This window comes from Antechinus flavipes, chromosome 2 (assembly GCF_016432865.1).
Source record: "Antechinus flavipes isolate AdamAnt ecotype Samford, QLD, Australia chromosome 2, AdamAnt_v2, whole genome shotgun sequence".
Taxonomy (NCBI): Eukaryota; Metazoa; Chordata; class Mammalia; order Dasyuromorphia; family Dasyuridae; genus Antechinus; species Antechinus flavipes.
Window position 1 is genome coordinate 338,770,127 of NC_067399.1, and position 21,747 is coordinate 338,791,873.

The following is a 21,747-nucleotide window of genomic DNA, read 5'->3' on the forward strand; positions in this document are numbered from 1 at the left end:
TCTATTCAAAAACATCAATAAGCATCATATGTAATGGTGATAAACTGGAACCATTCCCAATAAAATCAGGAGTGAAACAAGGTTGCCCACTTTCACTATTCCTATTCAATATTGTATTAGAAACACTAGCTTCAGCAATAAGAGATGAAAAAGAAATTAAAGGAATTAGAGTAGGTAATGAGGAAACCAAATTATCACTCTTTGCAGATGCTATGATGGTATACTTGGAAAACCCCAGAGATTCTACTAAAAAGCTATTAGAAACAATCCACAACTTTAGCAAAGTTGCAGGATACAAAATAAATCCACATAAATCGTCAACATTTTTATATATCACTAACAAAATTCGACATCAAAAGATACAAAGAAAAATTCCATTTAAAATAACTCTTGATAGGATAAAATATTTTGGAATCTACCTGCCAAGGGAAAGTCGGGAATTATATGAGCAAAACTACAAAACACTTTCCACAAAAATAAAATCAGATCTAAACAATTGGAAAAATATTAAGTGTTCTTGGATAGGTCGAGTGAATATCATAAAGATGACAATACTCCCTAAAATAATCTACTTATTCAGTGCTATACCAATCAGACTCCCAAGAAGCTATTTTAATGACCTAGAAAAAATAACAAAATTCATCTGGAAAAACAAAAGGTCAGGAATTTCAAGGGAACTAATGAAAAAAAAAAAATCAAATGAAGTTGGACTAGCTTTAACTGATCTAAAACTATATTATAAAGTAGCGGTCATCAAAACCATTTGTTATTGGCTAAGAAATAAACTAGTTGATCAGTGGAATGGGTTAGGTTTGAAGGACAAAATATTCAATAAGTACAGCAATCTGTGTTTGAAAAACCCAAAGACCCCAGCTTTTGGGATAAGAAATCATTATTTGACAAAAATTGATGGGAAAATTGGAAATTAGTATGGCAGAAATTAGGCATTGACCCATACTTAACACCGTACACCAAGATAAGATCAAAATGCATTCATGATCTAAGTATTAAGAATGAGATTATAAATAAATTAGAATAACATAGGATCATTTACCTCTCAGATCTGTGGAGGAGGAAGGAATTTGTGACCAAAGAAGAATTAGAGATCTTTATTGAACACAAAGTGGAAAATTTTGATTATATTAAATTTAAAACCTTTTGTACAAATAAAACTAATGCGGGCAGGATTAGAAGGGAAGCAACAAACTAGAAAGACATTTTTACAACTAAACGTTGTGATAAAGGCCTCCTTTCCAAAATATATAGAGAATTGACTCTAATTTTTAAGAAATCAAGCTATTCTCCAATTGATAAATGGTCAAAGGATATGAACAGACAATTTTTGGATGAAGAAATTGAAACTATTTCTAGTCATATGAAAAGGTGTTCCAAATCATTGTTGAGGGGTGGAGCCAAGATGGTGGAGAAGGCACATGTTTCTAAGCTCTCTCATACCCTTACGATTAAATTCAGCTTCAAAAATAGTGCTTGACTGGTAAAGCACACAAAGATTAGAAGTACAACAACTTACCAGCTGAAGATAATCTGGAATTTCATCAGAAGAGGTTTGTCCTGAGGGGCCAGAGAAGAGCAGCACAAGCAGGGAGAGAACTAGAGGCTAGCATATTGTGCAGACCAGGTGGAAGTGGTCTCTGTGGTTAGAAAAATTACAGAGACCACACAGGCATAGACTGATTGCTCCGCCCTGCTTACAAAACAGTAGATGAGCAGAGAAATCAAAGCCACTCTAAAAAATGCCAGAACCTAACAGGATCTGGCTATACCCACCCAAAACTGGAAGTGACTCTGCACAGCACAACTGTGCAGCCCCACAGTACAGGGCTTTTTCTTGGGGCAGTTACGAATCTCCACGACAGGGGGGCACAGCCTGGGGCAGCCTCCAATCTGCACAGTTTGGGGCTCGGCCTGGGGCAATAGAACTTTCAAAGTGCGACTTGCTTCTGGGGCAGAGACACTTCCAGTCTGTGCGGGGCTATTCTCTGGTCAGCTGCTAATATTCACAGCCCCATGGTGGGCTTTGGCCTTGGATAGTGAAACTTTCACCGCTTAGTCTCTAGCCTTAGGACAGTTGCTAAGCTACACAGAGGGGTTCTCCACTGGGTACTTCCATAGCTCACCCTGTGCTGAATCACTTTAGGTTGGGGGGAGGGTCTGGGGGGTTCGCAGAGCACTCCCGTATCTCCCTGCTCTTTGCAGCCTGTTTATACCTTTCCCTGCTTTGCAGAGGAAGCTGGTAATCTCCTTGCCCTAAAGGTAGACCCTAAAGGCTTTAAAAAAATGAGTTAAAAAATCAAAAGGACGATCGATAGCTTCTATATAGAAAAAGAGCAGAGACTAATAGCAGTCTCCAGACAGTACCCCAAAGGGGAATGTTACCTGGCCCCCTTCACATAACCCTTTCTAGAAGAGACCATTAAAAGTCTCAAAAGAGAGTTAGAAGAAAAATGGGGAAAGGAAAGAGAAGCTATGCAAGAAAGAAACAACTTCCTGAACTATGAATTGGAAAAGGCAAAAAGTTCCCAGGAAGTGCAGGGAAACAAAATTTGTGAATTGGAAAAGGTAAAAAAATCCCAGGAAATTAGAATTTGTGAATTGGAAAAGATAAAGAATTCCCAAGAAAGTAGGATTTATGAATTGGAAACGATAAAGAATTTGCAAGAAAGTAGGATTTGCAAATTGGAAAAAGAAAATAATTCACTAAAAAAAATGAGTGAAATGGGAAAAAATTCCATAGAGCAAAACAACTCATTTAAAAGCTCAATTGGACATATACAAAAAGAAGTTTAAAAAGCTAATGAAGAAAATAACTCATTAAAAATCAGAACTGAACAAATAGAAATCAGTGATTCATTGAGACATCAAGAATCAGTCAAGCAAGATCTAAAAAATGAAAAATTAGAGAAAAGCAACAAATATCCACGTGGAAAAATGAGAGACCTGGAAAATAGATCTAGGAGAGCTAATCTGAGGATTATTGGACTTTTGAAAATTATGATGAAAAAAAGAGCCTAGATACTATTTTACAGAAAATCATTAAAGAGAACTGTCCAGATTTCAATAGGCATTGAAAGAATTCATCGAAAACCTTCTGAGAAAGACCCTAAAATAAAAACTCCAAGGAATATTGTGGTTAAATTTCAGAACTATCAGATTAAGGAAAAAAATATTATAAGCAGCCAGAAAAAAAAAAAAAAAACAATTCAAATACCGAGGTGCCACAATAAGGATCACCCAAGATTTGGCTGCTTCCACATTAAAGCTTCGAAGGGCCTGCAATCTGATATTCTGAAAGGCAAAAGAACTTGGAATACAGCCAAGAATAAACTACCCAGCTAAGATGAGCATTTTCTTCTAGGAAAGAAGATGGACATTTAATGAAACAGGTGAATTCCATTTGTATCTAAGAAAAAAACCAGAACTAAACAAAAAAATGATTTCCAATCATAGGACTCTAGAGAAGCAGAAAAAGGTAAAAGGAACTCTTGAGAACTGTATTTCTGTTGTGGATATACAAAAAGACTACATGTATAATCTGATTTTACTGATATAACAAAAAAGGGAAGTAGAAATGGAAAGGGTATAGTGTCAGAAAAGGGAAAAAGGGGGGGATAAAAAGAGGGAAACTACATCCCACAAAGAGGCAAAGAAAACCTATCATATCCAAGGGAATTTAGAGAGAAAGAAGAACATTGTGTGAATCTTACTCTCATTAGACTTGACTCAAAGAGAAAATAATTGACATACTTGTTTTACAGAAAATCTTCTCTCACCTCATTAAAAAGGAGGAGATGAAAAAGGAAAAGGAAAAGAGTAATAAAGGAAGGATACAAGAAAGGAGAAGAGATTCAAAGGGGGGAGAGAGGGATCCTAAAGAGGTGAGCAGCGTGATACAAGTGGGGTACATAAGTTTAAAACTGGGAAAAAAGATTGGGGGGCAAGAAAAAGAAAAGCATAATCTGGCGATGAGATGGCAGGAAATACAGAATTAGTAATTTTAACTGTAAATGTGAATGGGATGAAGTCTCCCATTAAGTGGAGGTGGATAGCAGACTGGAACAAAAGTCAGAACCCTACAATATGTTGTTTACAGGAAACACATTTAAAGCAGGGAGATATATACAGAATAAAGGTAAAAAGCTGGAGCAGAATTTATTATGCTTCAGGTGAAGTGAAAAAAGCAGGGGTAGCCATCTTTATCTCAGATCAAGCAAAAGCAAAAATTGATCTAATTAAAAGAAATAAGGAAGGACACTATATCTTGCTAAAGGTTTGCATAAATAATGAAGTAATATCAATACTAAACATATATGCACCAAGTGGTATACCATCTAACTTCCTAAAGGAGAAGTTAAGAGAGCTGCAAGAAGAAATAGACAGCAAAACTGTAATAGTGGGAGATCTCAACTCTCAGAATTAGATAAATCAAACCACAAAACAAATGAGAAAGAAATTAAAGAGTTAGAATATAAGAAAAATTAGGTATGACAAATCTTTGAAGAAAACTGAATGGAGACAGAAAGGAATATACTTTCTTCTCAGAAGTTCATAGAACCTATATAAAAATTGACCATATATTAGGACATAAAGACCTCAATTAAATGGAGGAAGGCAGAAATAGTAAATGCTTTCTTTTCAGATCACGATGCAATAAAAACTACATTCAACAAAAAGTTAGGGGTAAATAGACCAAAAAGTAATTGGAAACTAAATAATCTCATCTTAAAGAATGATTGGGTGAAACAACAAATTATAGACACAGTTAATAATTTCACTCAAGATAATGACAATGATGAGACATCATACCAAAATTTGTGGGATGCAGCCAAAGTAGTAATAAGGGGAAATTTTATATCCTTAGAGGCTTACTTGAATACAATAGAAAAAGAGAAGATCAATGAATTGGGCTTGCAACTTAAAAAGCTAAAAAAAGATCAAATTAAAAACTCCCAATCAAAAACTAAACTTAAACTTCTACAATTAAAAGGAGAAATTAATAATGTTGAAAATAAAAAAAAAAAAACTAATGAATTAATAAATAAAACTAAGAATTGGTTTTATGAAAAAATCAATAAAATAGATGAGCCTTTGGTAAATCTGATTAGAAAAAGGAAAGAGGAAAATCAAATTGTTAGTCTTAAAAATGAAAAGGGTGAACTTTCCACCAATGAAGAGGAAATTAGAGCAATAATAAGGAGTTATTTTACCCAACTTTATGCTAATACATTTGATAAATTTAAATGGATGACTACCTCGAAAAATATAGACTTCCCAGATTAACCGAGGAGGAAGTAAATTGCTTAGATAATCCCATTTCAGAAAAAGAAATAGAACAAGATATTAATCAACTCCCTAAGAAAAAATCCCCAGGACCAGATGGATTTACATGTGAATTCTGCCAAACATTTAAAGAACAATTAGCCCCAGTGCTATATAAACTATTTGAAAAACTAGGGATTGAAGGAGTCCTACCAAATTCCTTTTATGACACAGACATGGTACTGATACCTAAACCAAGTAGGTTGAAAACAGAGAAAGAAAATTACAGACCAATCTCCCCAATGAATATTGATGCTAAAATCTTAAGTAAGATATTAGCAAAAAAGACTACAGAAAATCATCCCCAGGATAATACATCATGATCAAGTAGGATTTATACTAGGAATGCAGGGCTGGTTCAATATTGGAAAACTATCAGTATAATTGGCCATATTAATAACCAATTTAACAAAAACCATATGATCATCTCAATAGATGCAGAAAAAGCATTTGATCCAATATCCAACATCCATTCTTATTAAAAACACTTGAGAGTATAGGAATAAATGGACTTTCCCTTAAAATAATCAGTAGCATCTATTTAAAACCAACAGTAAGCGTCATATGTAATGGAGACAAACTGCAACCATTCCCAGTAAGATCAGGAGTGAAACAAGGTTCCCCACTATCACCATTACTATTCAATATTGTATTAGAAATGCTAGTTTTGGCAATAAGAGTTGAGAAAGAGATTAAAGGAATTAGAGTAGGTAATGAGGAAAACAAATTACCACTCTTTGCTGATGATATACTTAGAGAACCCCACAAATTCTACTAAAAAGTTATTAGAAATAATCCAAATCATTGTTGATCAGAGAAATGCAAATTAAGGCAACTCTGAGACACCACTACACACCTGACAGATTGGCCAAGATGACAGGAAAAGATAATGATCAATATTGGAGGGGATGTGGGGGGAAAAAAACTGATGCATTGTTGGAGTTGTGAACAGATCCAATTGTAAAGGGCTGAAACTCTTAAAAGGTGTGCTTGAATCAGACAACCGAGTACTTAAGGCTAATTACCTGTTGGACAATGATTCTATTAGCATATGTATGGGAAAATGGCTCTTCTCACTGTTCCATGCTGGCTCGATGTTTGGTGTATACTGATAATCATAGGAAGGATTAGACGGTGGTGTGAGATGAGCCAGACTCACTTTTCAGCAGGACGAAGAGGAGAAAGATTGGTAGCAAGCCTGTGCCAGTTTGTCCATCTCTTTCTCTTCTCCCCCTAAAGACCAAAGACTTTTACTCATCCTGACTCCGGCTGTTCTTGAGGCCTCCAGGAAACTAGCCCAGACTTTACATCCAACCATTCTGGAGAACAATTTGGAACTATACTCAAAAAGTTATCAAACTGTGCTTACCCTTTGATCCAGCAGTGTTACTACTGGGGTTATATCCCAAAGAGATATTAAAGAAGGGAAAGGGACCTGTATGTGCAAAAATGTTTGTGGCAGCCCTTTTTGTAGTGAAAAATGAAGGGATGCCCACCAATTGGAGAATGGCTGAAAAAATTTGGCATATGAATATTATAGAATATTATTGTTCTATAAGAAATGACCAGCAGAATGAATACAGAGAGGTTTGGAGAGACTTACATGGACTGATGCTAAGTGAAATGAGCAGAACCAGGAGAACTCTTGTACTTAAAACAAGGATTCTTACAAGATGTTAAATCAGTGGAATTGATAAAGACAACAGTTATATAGTTTAGCGTGGTGCTTAATGGTTCTCTAAATTCATTTTGATTGATTTAATCTTACAACCAATAATGGTTTCCTATTTGTATAATGATTGGCTTATACTCAATGTAGAGCATATAAGCTGGGACTCAGACTTGGAGCCAGAGTCATTCACTTCATCTCACAGCACCATGGTGGCTGACCTCCTGCACTTTCCCTACTGAAACCAAGGCCAGTCTGAAAGGCCTTCAAGAAAGCTAGCCAGGGCCCAGGAAAGGAGGCAATAAAGAATTTGGACTTTGGACTTTAATACCTGGCTATTCTTGTGGTGATTTCTCTACTGAAAGGAAGACTGCTCCAAGACTTCCAGAAAACCAATAAGAACATTACACTACATGATGATCAATTCTGATGGACATGGTTCTCTTCAGCAATGAAAGGATCCAGATCAGTTCCAAATGATCTATAATGAATAGAACCAGCTACACCCAGAGAAAGAACACTGGGAAATGAGTATGCACCACAACATAACATTTCCACTCCTTCTGTTATTGTTTCATTACACTTTTGTTTTTTTCTCCTCAGGTTATTTTTACCTTCTTTCTAAATCCGATCTTTCTTGTGCAACAAGATAATTGTATAAATATGTATACATATATTGTATTTAACATATTTAACATGTATGGGACTACATGCCATTTAAGGGAGTGGGGAGAGGGAAGGAGGAGAAAAGTTGAAACAGAAGTTTTTGCAAGAGTAAATGTTGAGAAATTACCCATGCATATGTTTTGTATATAAAAAGCTGTAATTAAAAAAAGATTTAATTAAAAAATAATCATTCATCAAAAGATAGAAAAATTCAAAAAAATTATTTGTTTTAAACTTAAATGCAACATAGGAAAAGAAAATTAAAAGCATTGTCATATACATGGCAGAACACAAAAGTGTTCAAAATATAAAGCAATAAATGTCCAAAGGGGAAAAAAAAGATGAAAATAGTATTGGGGGAAAGAAATAATAATGGTGATTTTTTTTTAAATGGAAGAAAATAAAAAAGGATGTTCATAGAAACATTTTTTAAAAGTATACAAAAAAAGTACTTTTCAGAAGGAAGAGCAGAAAAATAGAACACTTGGAAATTATGGGTTTAATATATTGTATAGTATATTCTACAAGTTTTAGTTCAGTTTTAAGTTATTAGTGATGAAGTCCTGGGTAGCTAGATGAGGTATGAGAGGAAACCTTAATTACTGATATTATAATATCAGTATTATATCAGATATTGTAATATATTCCTTCAGGTTAGCAAGGAAGGGCACTGATGGGAATAGCTCAACCTTTCATAATAGCTCCTGTAGAAGTCTTAGGAAATTCCACCTTACCATATTTAATCAGAAAGTTGAGGCGTAATGTCAAAACCCTAATGATAAATTCCCCCTATAAATCTGCTGATGGCTTACACCAGTTTTGCTGAATTTCTTTTGAGATTAAGCCTGCCATGGTGTTCTGCTTCATGGTGTGTTTCTCCTCCATGCTTCATGGTGTCTTTCTCCCTGTTTTAGCTAACTAACTCTTTTTAAGGCACTACCTTTATGGATTTGGCCTACAGTCAATAATATACTCTCACTTCATGACATATTCGCTTTCTCCTTGTCAATTGTGAGTTCTACTAGGAAACTTGTCTTTTCCCTTGTTAATTATTAAAATCCTTTTCTTTGCTAACTATATGCTTTCCCAAATCTATTTCATATTTACTATGTCTATTTTATTCCTTCATTGTGTTTGTAACCTCTATTCATAAATTCCCTTTTGGCAAAGAGAGCACTATTGTGAATTATTCACATTTGTCTTACACCTTGCACCTTGTATTTTGACTAGGAATTGCTACCCCCCATCTCATCAATTAGTATTATTTTTTTTCTTTTTTTAAAAGTCAGTGGTATAGAATAAAGATTTAGTTATTCTCATATTCTCTCTTTTTATTTCTTATTTTGTATTTTATTTTTATTTTAAGAATAAATAAACGATGGAAATGTAAAGTAAAGGAAAAGCTCTCAAATACAAAGTAGGCCTTCCAAATGGGCTTGAATAGTTCAATTGTATATAAAAAAGTCATTCAAACAATGAATTTGCCTCAAAATTTCAGACTTCATTCATTCTCAGCCACTTACCTCTAAAAGGAGATAGGAAACCTAAATTGCTTAATTTGAACTCATTGCCCTAAAAAGAAAGGTGGAGTGTTTTAATGCGAGAAAGGACCCTTAAAACTAAAAAGATTGCCAAAATTTAGACAAGCTACATATATCTTTTCTACCTCCTGCTTAGAGATGACAAATAACCTTGGAGCTAGGACTCTTGAGGAAGTCAATAGAAGAGATTTTTGTCAATCCTAAACTAAGAGTCATTGACCTAATGGAAAAAACACTGCAGCAATCCACTCCCAAACTTCACTCCCAGCACTCCAGCTGAAGATAGTATAGTCCCATCTAGCCAAGACAGTTGAAGGTCAGAAAAGACTGCGAGTTCTTATGTAAGATCAAGTACACAGGGTACAGCAAGAGTACCTTGCTATCTCCTGAAAAGGGCCTCTACTTTTGAGTGGCCTACCCAGCCTGTTGTTAGCAGCACACCAATCTGTCTATCACAGTTTGCTAGTAGGTACTCATGGGCAGAGTAGCCTGCCCAGCTCATTCCAGTAGTCATTGCCTGATGAAAGAATGATCTGCCTGACTCTATCTAGCAAAAGCAAAGTTCTACCTAGTCTAGCACAGCAGTTGCTAAAGCTAATCAGAAGTCAAAACAATTAAGCAACTTACTTTACCTAACCTAGCAACAAATAAGTCGTTCAATTAAGAGACCATGATTTTTATAAGGTTAAAGCCCATTCATATCTGGCTTTACACATTCCACAGCTGCTTGACTTTGGGGAAATCACTTTACTTGCGTTTGTTTCAGTTTCCTTATCTGTAAAGTGACATAATTATATATCTACTTCCCAAGATAGTTGTAAATTTCAAAGAGATAGCTTGTAAAATGTTATTACTTCAAATCCTAAACCTTTCTAACATAGCCTTCAATTGTGACAAAGAAAAACTAAAACTATTTGATACTCTGATTTCTTCAAGCCTCTTATATATGTATGTCCTAGTAGTACAAAGTCTATCTGCTGTGAATAGAATGTTAGCTTTTTTGTTCTCCATAATCTTCATTGTTTTTTCTTTTCATAAAATATTTTGTTTTAATCAGCCAAGATTCATTAATCAGTCTATGGAGAAAGGAGACAGCTGATCTACCCATATCCTTTGATCTTATTCCCTTTGTCTTCTTACCTGCTAGGCAACAGGTGGCAGTCCATCCCCCATAACTTCAATTTCATTTCCCTAATATGCTTCAGTAGGAGAGGAGCTAACAAATATTTATCAGTACTGTCTTGCTCATATTCCAAAAAAAAAAAAAAAAATGTCTTTAAGAGCAATCTCCATCTTGACTTTGGGACGAATCCTTTGTGACCATTCTACCAACAGATTTCTGTCTGGGTGTTTTTAAATAAACTTAATTTTTTTTTCTCATCTTGGATTTTGTCTGTTTATTCAGGGTAAAGACAAAATTTTCTTTTTGACAAAAACATAGATTTTTCATCCCAAACTTATAGATGCCTTTCTTGAGTCCCATTTTTTTGCCACCTCAAAAAAAAAGCTATAAACATTTTTATATTTCCTTAGTATTTGTTTTCTTTAGTTCTAATGCCTCCTCTTTATCTTCTAATTCCCTATATCCTTCTTTGTCATGTTGAGTGAAATAGATTTTTGTATGCAACTCTTTGTATGTTTATCTATCTTCTGTTTCCTAGTTTAAATGAGAACTAAAGTTCAAATGGCAGCCATTCCACTACCACTTTCCCTCCTTGTTGGTATAAATATCTATTTGTGCTGTCTAGTTATATAAGATTATTTTCTCTAATCTTCATTTCTCTCCCTTCCTACTCCATATATTCCTTTCCCTCTCTTTCCATTCTTAAGATCGAGACATAATAGAACCAATCCTGGGTCTTGTCTAATTATATTCTTTCTGTGAATTCTGATGAAGATAAGATTCAATAGGGGATATATCATTTCTCCACATTTAAATTAAACAGTTTATCCATGTTTATTCTGTTTTTCATTATTTAGTCATCTTTAACTTTTTATGCTTTTCAACTTAAGAGTTTCATTGCAACTCTGATCTTGTCATGAAGAATACTTAGAATCTTCTGTTTCTTTAAAGATCCTTTTTTCCCTTGTACCATTATACTCCATTTTGTTGGGTAAGTTATTTGACTGTAAGCCCATTTCTTTTGTTTTTTCAAATATCATTTTTCAAGTTCTTTACTCCTTTAAAGTGATGATTGCTAAAATTTCTGTGGTTCTCATTGTGAATGCTTTCTTCTTGACTGCTTACAATAATTTTTCTTTGAGCTAGAAGCTCTGGATTTTAGCTATAATGGTTTGGAGTTTGCATATGGGGGTTTTACGAAATGGTCAATTCTGTTAACATTGTGCCTAATGCTTGCAAGAGATCTAGGAAGTTTTCTTTTAAGATTTCTTGAATGGGAAACGAATGTGAACTATCTGCCTTTTTGTTTTTCTTCCCAGGTTATTTTTACCTTCTGAATCCAATTCTCCCTGTGTAACAAGAGAACTGTTCGGTTCTGTAAACATATATTGTATCTAGGATATACTGTAACATATCTAACATATATAGGACTGCTTGCCATCTAGGGGAGGGGATGGAGGGAAGGAGAGGAAAATTGGAACAGAAATGAGTGCAAGGGATAATGTTGTAAAAAAATTACCCTGGCATGGATTCTGTCAATATAAAGTTATTATTAAATAAAATATTTAAAAAATTTTTTAAATAAATAAATAAAAGAAAAAATCTTTAAAAAAAAGATTTCTTGAAGTAGGATGTCTAGTCTCTTCTTTTTGGTCATTGCATTCAGGTAGTTCAATGATTCTTAATTTTTTTTTCTTCATCTGTTTTCTATGTCAATTGTTTTTGTTATATCTTATATTTGCTCCATGTTTTTCAGTCTCTTGACTTTGTTTTAATATTTCTTGTTACCTTATGGAGTCGTTAGCTTCTGTTTTCTCCATTCTAATTTTCATAGAGTTTGTTTTGGGGTGAGTTTAGTACATCTTGTGCCAAGCTGTTCATTCCCTTTCCAATTATTTATCCTCAGCTCTCATTTCTTTGTCAGATTTTTCCTCAGCACTTTCTTTTCATTTATAAAAAATATTTTCAATTCTTTTTTTTTTTTAATTTTGGTTTTTTTCTTCCAGAAATTCTGGCTAAATTTTTGTCAAGAGGTGTGTGTGTGTGTGTATGTGTGTGTGTGTGTGTGTGTGTGTGTGTGTGTGTGTGTGTGTGTATGTGTGTGTTTTAAGGCAATGTTTATAGATGTTGTGGAGTCATTCTCTTCTGCATTTGTGTCTTGAGCATCTTTGCCACCATAATTGCTCACCAAGGTGTGGTCCTTTAAAAAAAAAAAATCTCCCATTTCTTCCAACCTAATTTCCTGACTTTTCTTTTAATGTTAGGGCTATCTTCTATACATGTTTGAAGTAAAGGTCTGGGCTGGTTCTTTTACTGCTTTCTTTGAGTTTTGTGCTGTGCTCTCTGCTTTCAAAGGGACCTGCTCCAGAGTAAAGTGTGGTTACTATCCCATTGTCTGAGCTCTGAAAGTTCCTGACCTAGTTCTGGATCTGTACAAATGTAGACTTTCTCTACCAGCTGGAAAGTTCTTTTGATTCGGACTGACTTAACTATAGGCTTCTTTTTTGTCTAGATGTTACTACTTTTGTTTTTCCTATGCTATCTGGGCTAAATTTTTTCTAGAAGATCCTACTTTGTGCCTGAGATCTAACTTACATCACAGTTGCAGCTGTTAGCTGCAACCTAAAACTTATTCCTTTCTCAGTATACTGAACAGGGCCTCCTTACCTGTGCATAGACTCTTTTCTCATTGACTCCAGAATAGATCTGCCACCCAGGACTGAATAATAAGCAACAAAACTGCCAACTGGTCATTTTCCCCATCAAAATATTTCAGAATGGATCTAAAAATATCTCAGTATGGGTCTGGGATCTCTTTTATGCTAGTGTGCAGGCTTTCTCTGTGTACTGGAGCACTGCATATAGCTTCGTTCCTACCTCAATCCTGTCTCTTATGTCTGGCATAAGAGGCATAGGCATGCCATCTGAGGCAGGACAACACCCTAGCTGTAATGGCTATATTATCAATGAGGTTTTCTTAACAAAAATACTGGAGTGGTTTACTTCTTTTCCTTCTTCAAAGGATTAAGACAAAAAGAGGTTGGTTATGTGGCTTGCTGAAGGTCACAGCATTAATAAATGTCTGATGCTGGATTTAAATTCAAGTCTTCTCAACTCTAAACCCAGCGCTCTATACACTAAGCCATCTAGGTGGTAATGTTAAACCTTTTATTCCTACTTTTTCTTATTTTCTTATTTGTTATTCCTATTATTTCTTATTCTCTGAGATTCTACACCTTTTGTTTTCCATATGAATTTTGCTGTTATTTTGTCTGAGTCTAAGAAGTAACTCCTTGGTAATTTGATTAGTATAGAAATAAATATTATTTATTGTAATATAACAGAGGAGCTTCATCCCATCAAGTCCTCTTTTGCATGTGTTAGAAACATGCTTGACACACTGAAATTCAGGTATCAACAAAAGTTTATTGCAGAGTTAAATACAGAAGCAAGACAAGTTTTATGCTTTTAGTTTATCACAGTTCCCTCCCATCAGAAAACGGAGTGGATTGATCAGTTTTCATTCAGATTACATTATCCTTTACATGTTACTTCTAAGCGTGTTCCCCTCCTTCATCATACATCCCATATTCTGTTAATGAGGGGTATGTCAGCTTAATGTATGAGGCTTATTAAGCAAATGCAATAAAGAAAAACCTTCTCTGGGTCATTGACCCTGGTCAGTTCAAATCAGTTTCTAGTCTAAACTTCTGATGAGAAATTTGTAGCCAAGTTAGTTTCTCCTTGTGAAAACTCATTGGTCATTGATACTTACTATCTTACGTTACCTTGAAGTTTGCAACATTCTGTGGAAACCTAACTTTTCATTATTTCTTACATATTGAAGCCACCAAGAAGCAATAACAGTGTGTTAAGTTTTAATTCTTAATTAAGCCAGTCAATTTTTGGGGATAGTTCTATTACTTTTTTTTTTTCCTAAGGCAGTTGGGGTTAAGTGACTTGCCCAGGATTATGACGAGATCTTTGCTTTTTTTTGACCTTACATATAAATGACATCATTGGACTTTGCAGCTCAAATTTAATCTAAACAAAGATATGGGAAAGTGGAAAGGAATAATAATAATAATAGTTAACATAATACTAGTGCCTGTGCTATGCCAACCACTTTATTACATACTTCACAAATACTATTTTATTTCATTCTCACAGGATGTAGGACTCTTATCCCTATTTTATCTTCATCCTATTTCACAGATGAAGAAACTATAGCAAACAGAAGTTGAATGATCTGTCTAAGGTCATATAGCCAGTAAGTATCTGAGGCTGAATTTAAACTCAAGTCTTTCTAACTCCAGTATTTTAAACATTGCCACCTTGCTAGATTTGGAAGAAAATGACTTAAGATCAACCCATATATTGTCTATAATTTAGAGTATTCTTAGTGAGAGTCAGGTTCTCCCTGCCTCTAAGTTGTTTTGACACTGCTCCTAGAGATAGAGCCATACTTTTCTAATATGTCATTCTATGTGAAGTAAATAAGAATACAGGGTCTCTAGCCAGAAAATATAAATTAAAACACTATGCTATCATTCTCAATCTAATTTCCAAATTTGCCATGCCTTTGTATTTCTTTATATTATCATTATTTTTTCAGGCACCCAGTTTCTTAACCTTAGAGTTTTCTTTGATCTTCAATCTCATTCTTCCTTATTCCCATTCAGTTTCCAGGCCTGCCTCCAAAACAAATCTCACATCTAATCCTTTCTTTCCATTGTCTAGTATAAATCCACATCATCTCTTACCTATTGATTAGGAAAATGCAAATCAAAACAACTGTGCATTACCATCTCATACCTATTAGATTGTCTAATATGACAGAAAAGGCAAATAATAATAAATATCAGAGGAGATAAGGAAAGTGGGTAAAGTATTATATTGTTTATGGAGTTACAAAATGGTCTAAACATTCTGGAGAACAATTTTTAAAAGAGCCCAAAGGGTTATTTTGTGCAGAGAATTGAAAACTGAGGGGATGCCTTTTAAATGTGGAATAGCTGTTTAAGTTTTGGCATATGGTTGTGATGAAATACTATTGTGCTATAAGAAATGACAAGCAGGATAGTTACAGAAAAGCATGGGAAGACATATAAAGTTATACAAATTAAAATGAACAGAAAGAGGAGAATATTTGTATATTGTAACAGCAATATTATAACAATGAAAAACTGAATCATATGACTCAGAATGAAAAAATGTTATCTATCTCCAGAGAGAAAACTTATGAACTCTGAATGAAAATTGAAGCATAATTTTTTTTCACTTAGTTTTTCTTTTTTTTTCCAACATGGCTGATATGGGAAAGTTTTGCATAATTTCATATTTGTTGTTTATAGCATTTTGTTTGTCTTCTTAATAGGTGGGAGAGAGTCTGGAATGAGGGCGAAAATTTGGAACTCAAATTTTTTAGAAATAATTGTAAAGAAATGAGTTAATTGAAAAAAAGGTTTTTCAAAGATTAAGCTCGAATGCCACCTTCTATAGAAAGCATTCATTTTTCTTCCCTGCTGTCAATCATCTTATAACTCTCCTTCCTTTTCTGATTAAACTACTTGGGAAAGGCATCTATAACTTTTCTTTTTTTTTTTTTTTTTGCAGTTTGGCTTCTAACATCATCATTTGATTGAAATAACTTTTCCTCAAAGTTATCAATGTCTTCTTTTTTTGTTGTTGTTTGTTTTGTTTTGCTATACTGGGAATCATTTCACTTTAACAATAATGTTCACTACAAAGATATTATTTAAGTGTCAATTTAAAATGCCATAGTTATTCAAAACCAATTATTTTTGTACAAATAAAGACTTGCATTTGGATTTCAAGTAATATATTTTCATTCTTTCCAAACAAAGTTCCTAAAACTGTTTAAGCAATCATGCTGGGAAAGATAGTTCTGGTTCATTCTGGAGTTTGTCCAAAACCAAGTAGAGTCTCATTTTAATTAAGTGCAGTAAAATTCAGTCTTAAAGGAGATTCAGCATACTATTTTCTGATCAAGATATTTATTTGAAATATCCTTAAATCTTCAGATAATGGAAATGTAATATTACATGATATTTTCAGGTAATATTCATTTTAATTGATCCCATATGTTTGGAAGCCCTCTACCTTCTGCTTTTTTCCAATCAAAATTTGTATTTTTTCTCCAAGATAACTGAATACCTAATATACAGATAGGCCTTTTAAGTACCAAATAAGATTAAGTGTGTTACCAGTTTGTAGAGGCCCTGATGGATCTATTAATGTTTTATATAGTCATTATCATTTCTCTAAAAATGCTGCTACAGCCATAGGTCTTCTTGTGCTGTCTCTTGCTGAAATAGTCAACTCTTCAATCTCAGCATTTAATTTGTTAATTACCCACTCCATTGCTTCATGGCCTTTAGTAGCATTAGATGATATTGTACTTTCCATCAGTTCTTCTAGATAATTGCTATGGCATTCTCCTTCACAGTGGTTATGGTGGACTTAAGATGTGTTCTTTTCTCTATGGGACCAACTACATAATATTCCTACATATAAGTTTTGGTTCTTGCTGTACTGAAAATTAGTTTTATAATAGAAGGTATTTCTCACTCTGAGCTGAGAAGTCTATAGCTATGTAGTTTCCCAGTGTCTTTCTAACAAATCAGATCCAAGTAGACTTGGATTCATAGGATTTGGATGTTTTTGCATAGCAGCTGTTGTTAACTGTTTCCCATGGGTGGTGGAAAATATGCTCTTGATGTTCAAATCTTCATGCTAACACTAAAAAGCACTATGTCTGACTGGTACTAAGGCACAGGAGAGAAAAAGAAGTGAAAACATCCTCTTGCCAGACAGAACACATAGATGTGGAAAGGCTCAATGACCTCTTGTCACATTTAATAACTTATTCTCACTTCATCCTTATTTATACTTTGACAATGTCAAACACCCGTTTCTCATGGATACTCTTTTTTCCCTAGGGTTTTGTTTTTTTTTTTTCTTTACACATTATTCTCTTCTGGGTCTCTTCTATTGTTGGCACAGTTCATCCTCTTAGCTAAGATTCAGTGTTGGGACAAAATTAGGTACCTATGAGCCATTGAATGATTAAAAGAGGAGGTTTACTTTGTTCTAACATAGCAAAAATATACAGCAAGGATTCAGTGACACTCCTCTTTGAGTGCCACACATTAGCTTTGGTAGATGCAGTTTCCCTAACTTCCTTACTGAAATTGATCTGATCAGCAGGTCTAAAAGATATGATTTGTGTGATCATAGGCTCCCACCAGGTTTGAGAGGCACACAGTTCACATAGCTTGGTCTGTTTTATTGACTCTAGACTTGAAAGTTACATTGAGAAAGCTGGGGAATCAGATAACTTGGGAAAAGTAAGCTTCACCAGGAAAGCCCCTAGGAAAACAAAGACTGAAGGAAGTTGTGTGGTGGTTGTATGTATGGGAAGGAAGCTGAGAAAAGATAAAAAAAGCTGGACCAAGAAACTATTGCCTTACTATATCCTTCTATCTACCTGTCTTGTTAGTTTTTAATCTTCCCATTGACTTTAAGACAGTTCCCTGCAGTTTAGCAGGTGTCCCCCAAGGGTCTGTCATGCTCCCTCTTCTCTTCATCTTCTATAGTATTTCATGCACTGATCTTATCAATTTCCATGGAATAAATTATCATCTCACTACATTTGCCTTTATCTCAACTGCATTACTCTTTTTGAAATCTTACAATAGTTATTCTTCTTATACCCACCATCTAACCTTCTAGATTAGGATTGCATTTTTACATTGCTACTACTGATTTTTTTTATTGCTATGTCATTTAAACTACCCTTTTTTTTTTGTCCTGTAACACTGTGTATAGAATATCTGAGAGTAAATGAGAGAAATCTTGATAGCCATCCAGTCTAAGAAGACTCATCCAACCAAATATTTTCTTTTGTACTTTAGCTTTACTTCTTCATTCAGAAAGATAATCTCACTACTGTATAATATTAAAGGGTAATTTTTTTTCCCCGGACAGTTCAGCCAAAGGAATAATTCTTCACTGCTTTAGAGAATTTAGTCCAAAACTACTTGTCTGTGTGGTAACAACAAATGCCTTCAGAATATCAGTGTTAACTTTATTAAGTATATACCTAATTACAGAAAATAAATAATTGATAAACCTCATATAAGAAATGGCCTTCCCGAAATCTAGAATATACCAAACAGAAATCAGTGACTCGATGAGTCAGCAAGACACATTGAAATAAAATCGAAAGATTGAAGAAGAAAAAGGAGAAAGAAGGAAATATATCTGGTATATTTCCAACAACCGACTTGGAAAACAGATCAAGGAAAGAGAGCTTAAGAATTATTGAACTCCATGAAAAACATAGTGCAAAAAATAGTCTGGACACTGTATTTGAACAAATCATAAGTGAGAATTGCCTGTATCTGTTAGAACCAAAAGGCAAAGGGGGAAATGTTTGTAGCCCTCTTCAAGAGTTCAAAGCATATAAGCCCTTTGATCTCAGAGGCAAGATGAATGAAGTGGGAGACTCATAGAGTGTGAAAAGAGCTCTGTACAGTCTTGTTGATATACATTTTTGCAAACATGATCAGCATGTGAACAGTAGGCAAGCCCCAGTCACCATTCAGAGAAGCAACTTGTGGCTTTGCGTATGCATGGTATCTGCCAATGGGAGGAGAGCCAATCCAGCAATTTAGTAACCCACTCCAAGGCAAGAGGCCCTGTTCAGGCATCCCTGCTTACATAGCCACTGGCTGTGACCCTCCGGCTTACTGTTCCCATGATTACAAATCATTGCTCTTTGCTCAACAAGGGCAATTCTGCTATGTGGCAGAAAACTTATTGTGCACCAAATCATCAAAGTGGCCTTGGTACTCCCTCTCAGCGGGATCCATAACCTTGCAGGGAAAAAAGAATCCACCAATCTTCGCTTAGAGGAACCTTCATAGTCAAAATCCATAGCTACCACATAAAAGGAAAAAAAAATACTGTAGGCATCTACCAAGAAACTATAGTTAATATAGAAACTTCTATATTATTTAAAATGAGAGATCTCTTTGTATCCTATTCCAAAAGGCAAAAGATATAGGCTTACAACAAGAATAACTTATGTGCAAAGCTAAGTAGTATCTTACACGTAAAAAAAATATGACACTGCTTGGTGTTTTTGAAGAAAAGATCAGAACTGAGTAAAAACACTGAACTATGGACACAAGAGTTAAAGAAACTTAGAGAGAGAAATATATTCAAAGCATATAAATAGAAAATTTTCAGATGATGAAACTAAAGCCATCGATAGTCATATGAAAAAATGCTCTAAATCATAATTGATTAGAGAAATGCTAATTTAAAACAACTCTGAGCTACCACCTCACACTTCTCAGATTGGCTAAGATGACAGGAAAAGACAATAAATGTTGGAAGAGATGTGGGAAAACTTTAATGCATTGTTGGTGGAGTTGTAAACTGAATTAACCATTCTAGAGAATAATTTGGAATTGTGCCCGAAAGGCTATCAAATTGTGCATACCCTTTGATACATCATTGCCACTACTGGGCCTGTATCCCAAGGAAATCATAAAGGAGGGAAAAGGACCTACATGGGCAAAAATATTTGTAGCAGTTCTTTTTGTGGTGGCAAATAATTGGAAAGTGAGTAGATGCCCATTAATGGAGGATTGGCTGAATAAGTTATAATATATAAAAATAATGGAATATTATTGTTCTATAAAAAATAATGAACAAGCTAATTTTAGAAAGGCCTGGAAAGATTTACATGAACTGATGTTGAGTGAAACAAGCAGAACCAGGATCAGCTATGAAAGATTTAGTTCTTCTGAATGGTTCAGTGATCCAAGGCAATTTCAATAAACTTTGGATAAAAAAACACCATTTGTATCCAGAAAGATTGAATGTAAAGCGACACATGTTATTGTGCACTTTTTTTTTTTGTTTTTTCCCTCTCATGGTTTTTCCCTTTTGTTCTGATTTTTCTCTCCCAACATGATTCATAAAGAAATACATATTTTAAAAATATACATGTATAATCAGAAAAAATAAAACAATAAAAAAGAAAGAGAAATTTATTTGAGCAATTGGAAGAATGTTTCTGATAATATACTGCTAGTTTTCTAATGAAGGAGACACCTCAAGTGTCAGTGAAGATGAAAGTAAATTTGAATACTGAGAGAAATATGTTTATTTTTATATAAATAATTAAATATTGGTTTAATTAAGTCTTGGTTGGAATTTGATACCTCTTCTGTGGCCAAATTTTTCACAATCCCCACATTCAGTTACACAACTCCATATCTGACTCACAATTTAAGAAACTTTGCATTAGTGTATCTGTTTTTCTGCATCCTTTCTAGCATCTATCATTTTCCTTTTCAGTCTTGTTAGCCAATCACTAAATCTGAAGTGGTCCCTTAATAGTTGCTAAGATTCAGAAATCCTGGGTTCAGTTTTTAGCTCTGCTCGTGACTACCTGTATAATTCTGGGGAAGTGTCTTCTTAGCTTCTTCACCAGTACAATGAAGAGTAAACATTAACCCTCTAGCAATATATGAATCTATCTGTATGTATATAGTGATTGTTCTAATCTTCCCATTCCAGAACAAGGTTACTTGTAGCTCTCCCTCAAGATACCTATTAGTAGTACTTGTGAGACAGAAAATTGACTAAAGTGTAAAACAAACTAACAGTATTCTTCCATGATTGTTAGGATATGACTCAAGAGCTCAAGAGCTAAGGTGGCTTAGATCCAACTTCTATATCCCTCCTCACTCTATGTAACTTTTATGTATTTGTGTCCTCTGGCAAATCGACCCTTCTGTGGAAGAAGCATATAAGATAGAAAAGCCCTAACTGGAAGACTTTAAATACTATGTAGTCACTGAGACAAATTTCCCTCTTGCTACACACTATCCCACCTTTTCTTAGTCATATGTGTCATTTACAGTGTCTTTTGGGTACTTCTTATATGAAAGTCATCAGTGCTAACATGCTACAACCCCCTGAGATTTGCTCTGTGGTTTTCCATTTCACTTTGGATCAAAATTTAATTTTTCAGAAAAGGATCAATTCAATGTGGAGACAGTTGTCCTCTATACCTTGTACAAATGAAGTCTGTTTAATCATGGTGCATAGATCTTATGCTGCTTTGGGGCCAGTTATGACAGTCTTATGACTTATGTCACTACAACTGACTCAGGCGTTGGTTTGTATGTCAAAGTCATCAACAAGGTATCCCAGCAGAGGCTTCAGTTCAATTCATTTCAATAAGTAAACAATGATCATTGACCCCTTATTCGTCTCTCCTTTTATGACAAGCTTACTTGCTTTTACTTTTATTTCACTATATTTCAGTCAAGAAAAGAAAAGAAAGCAATGATTTTGGAGTCAAAGGA

At 34.5% G+C, this 21,747-nt stretch overlaps 1 protein-coding gene and 1 pseudogene across 16 annotated transcripts in view; one reads left to right on the forward strand and one right to left on the reverse strand.

Moving 5' to 3' along the window:
* Nucleotides 1-21,747, forward strand: part of GPHN (gephyrin) — a 725,565-nt gene that overhangs the window by 294,580 nt on the left and 409,238 nt on the right. The window lies entirely within an intron of this gene.
* Nucleotides 16,613-17,928, reverse strand: LOC127552283 (PRELI domain containing protein 3B-like; annotated as a pseudogene).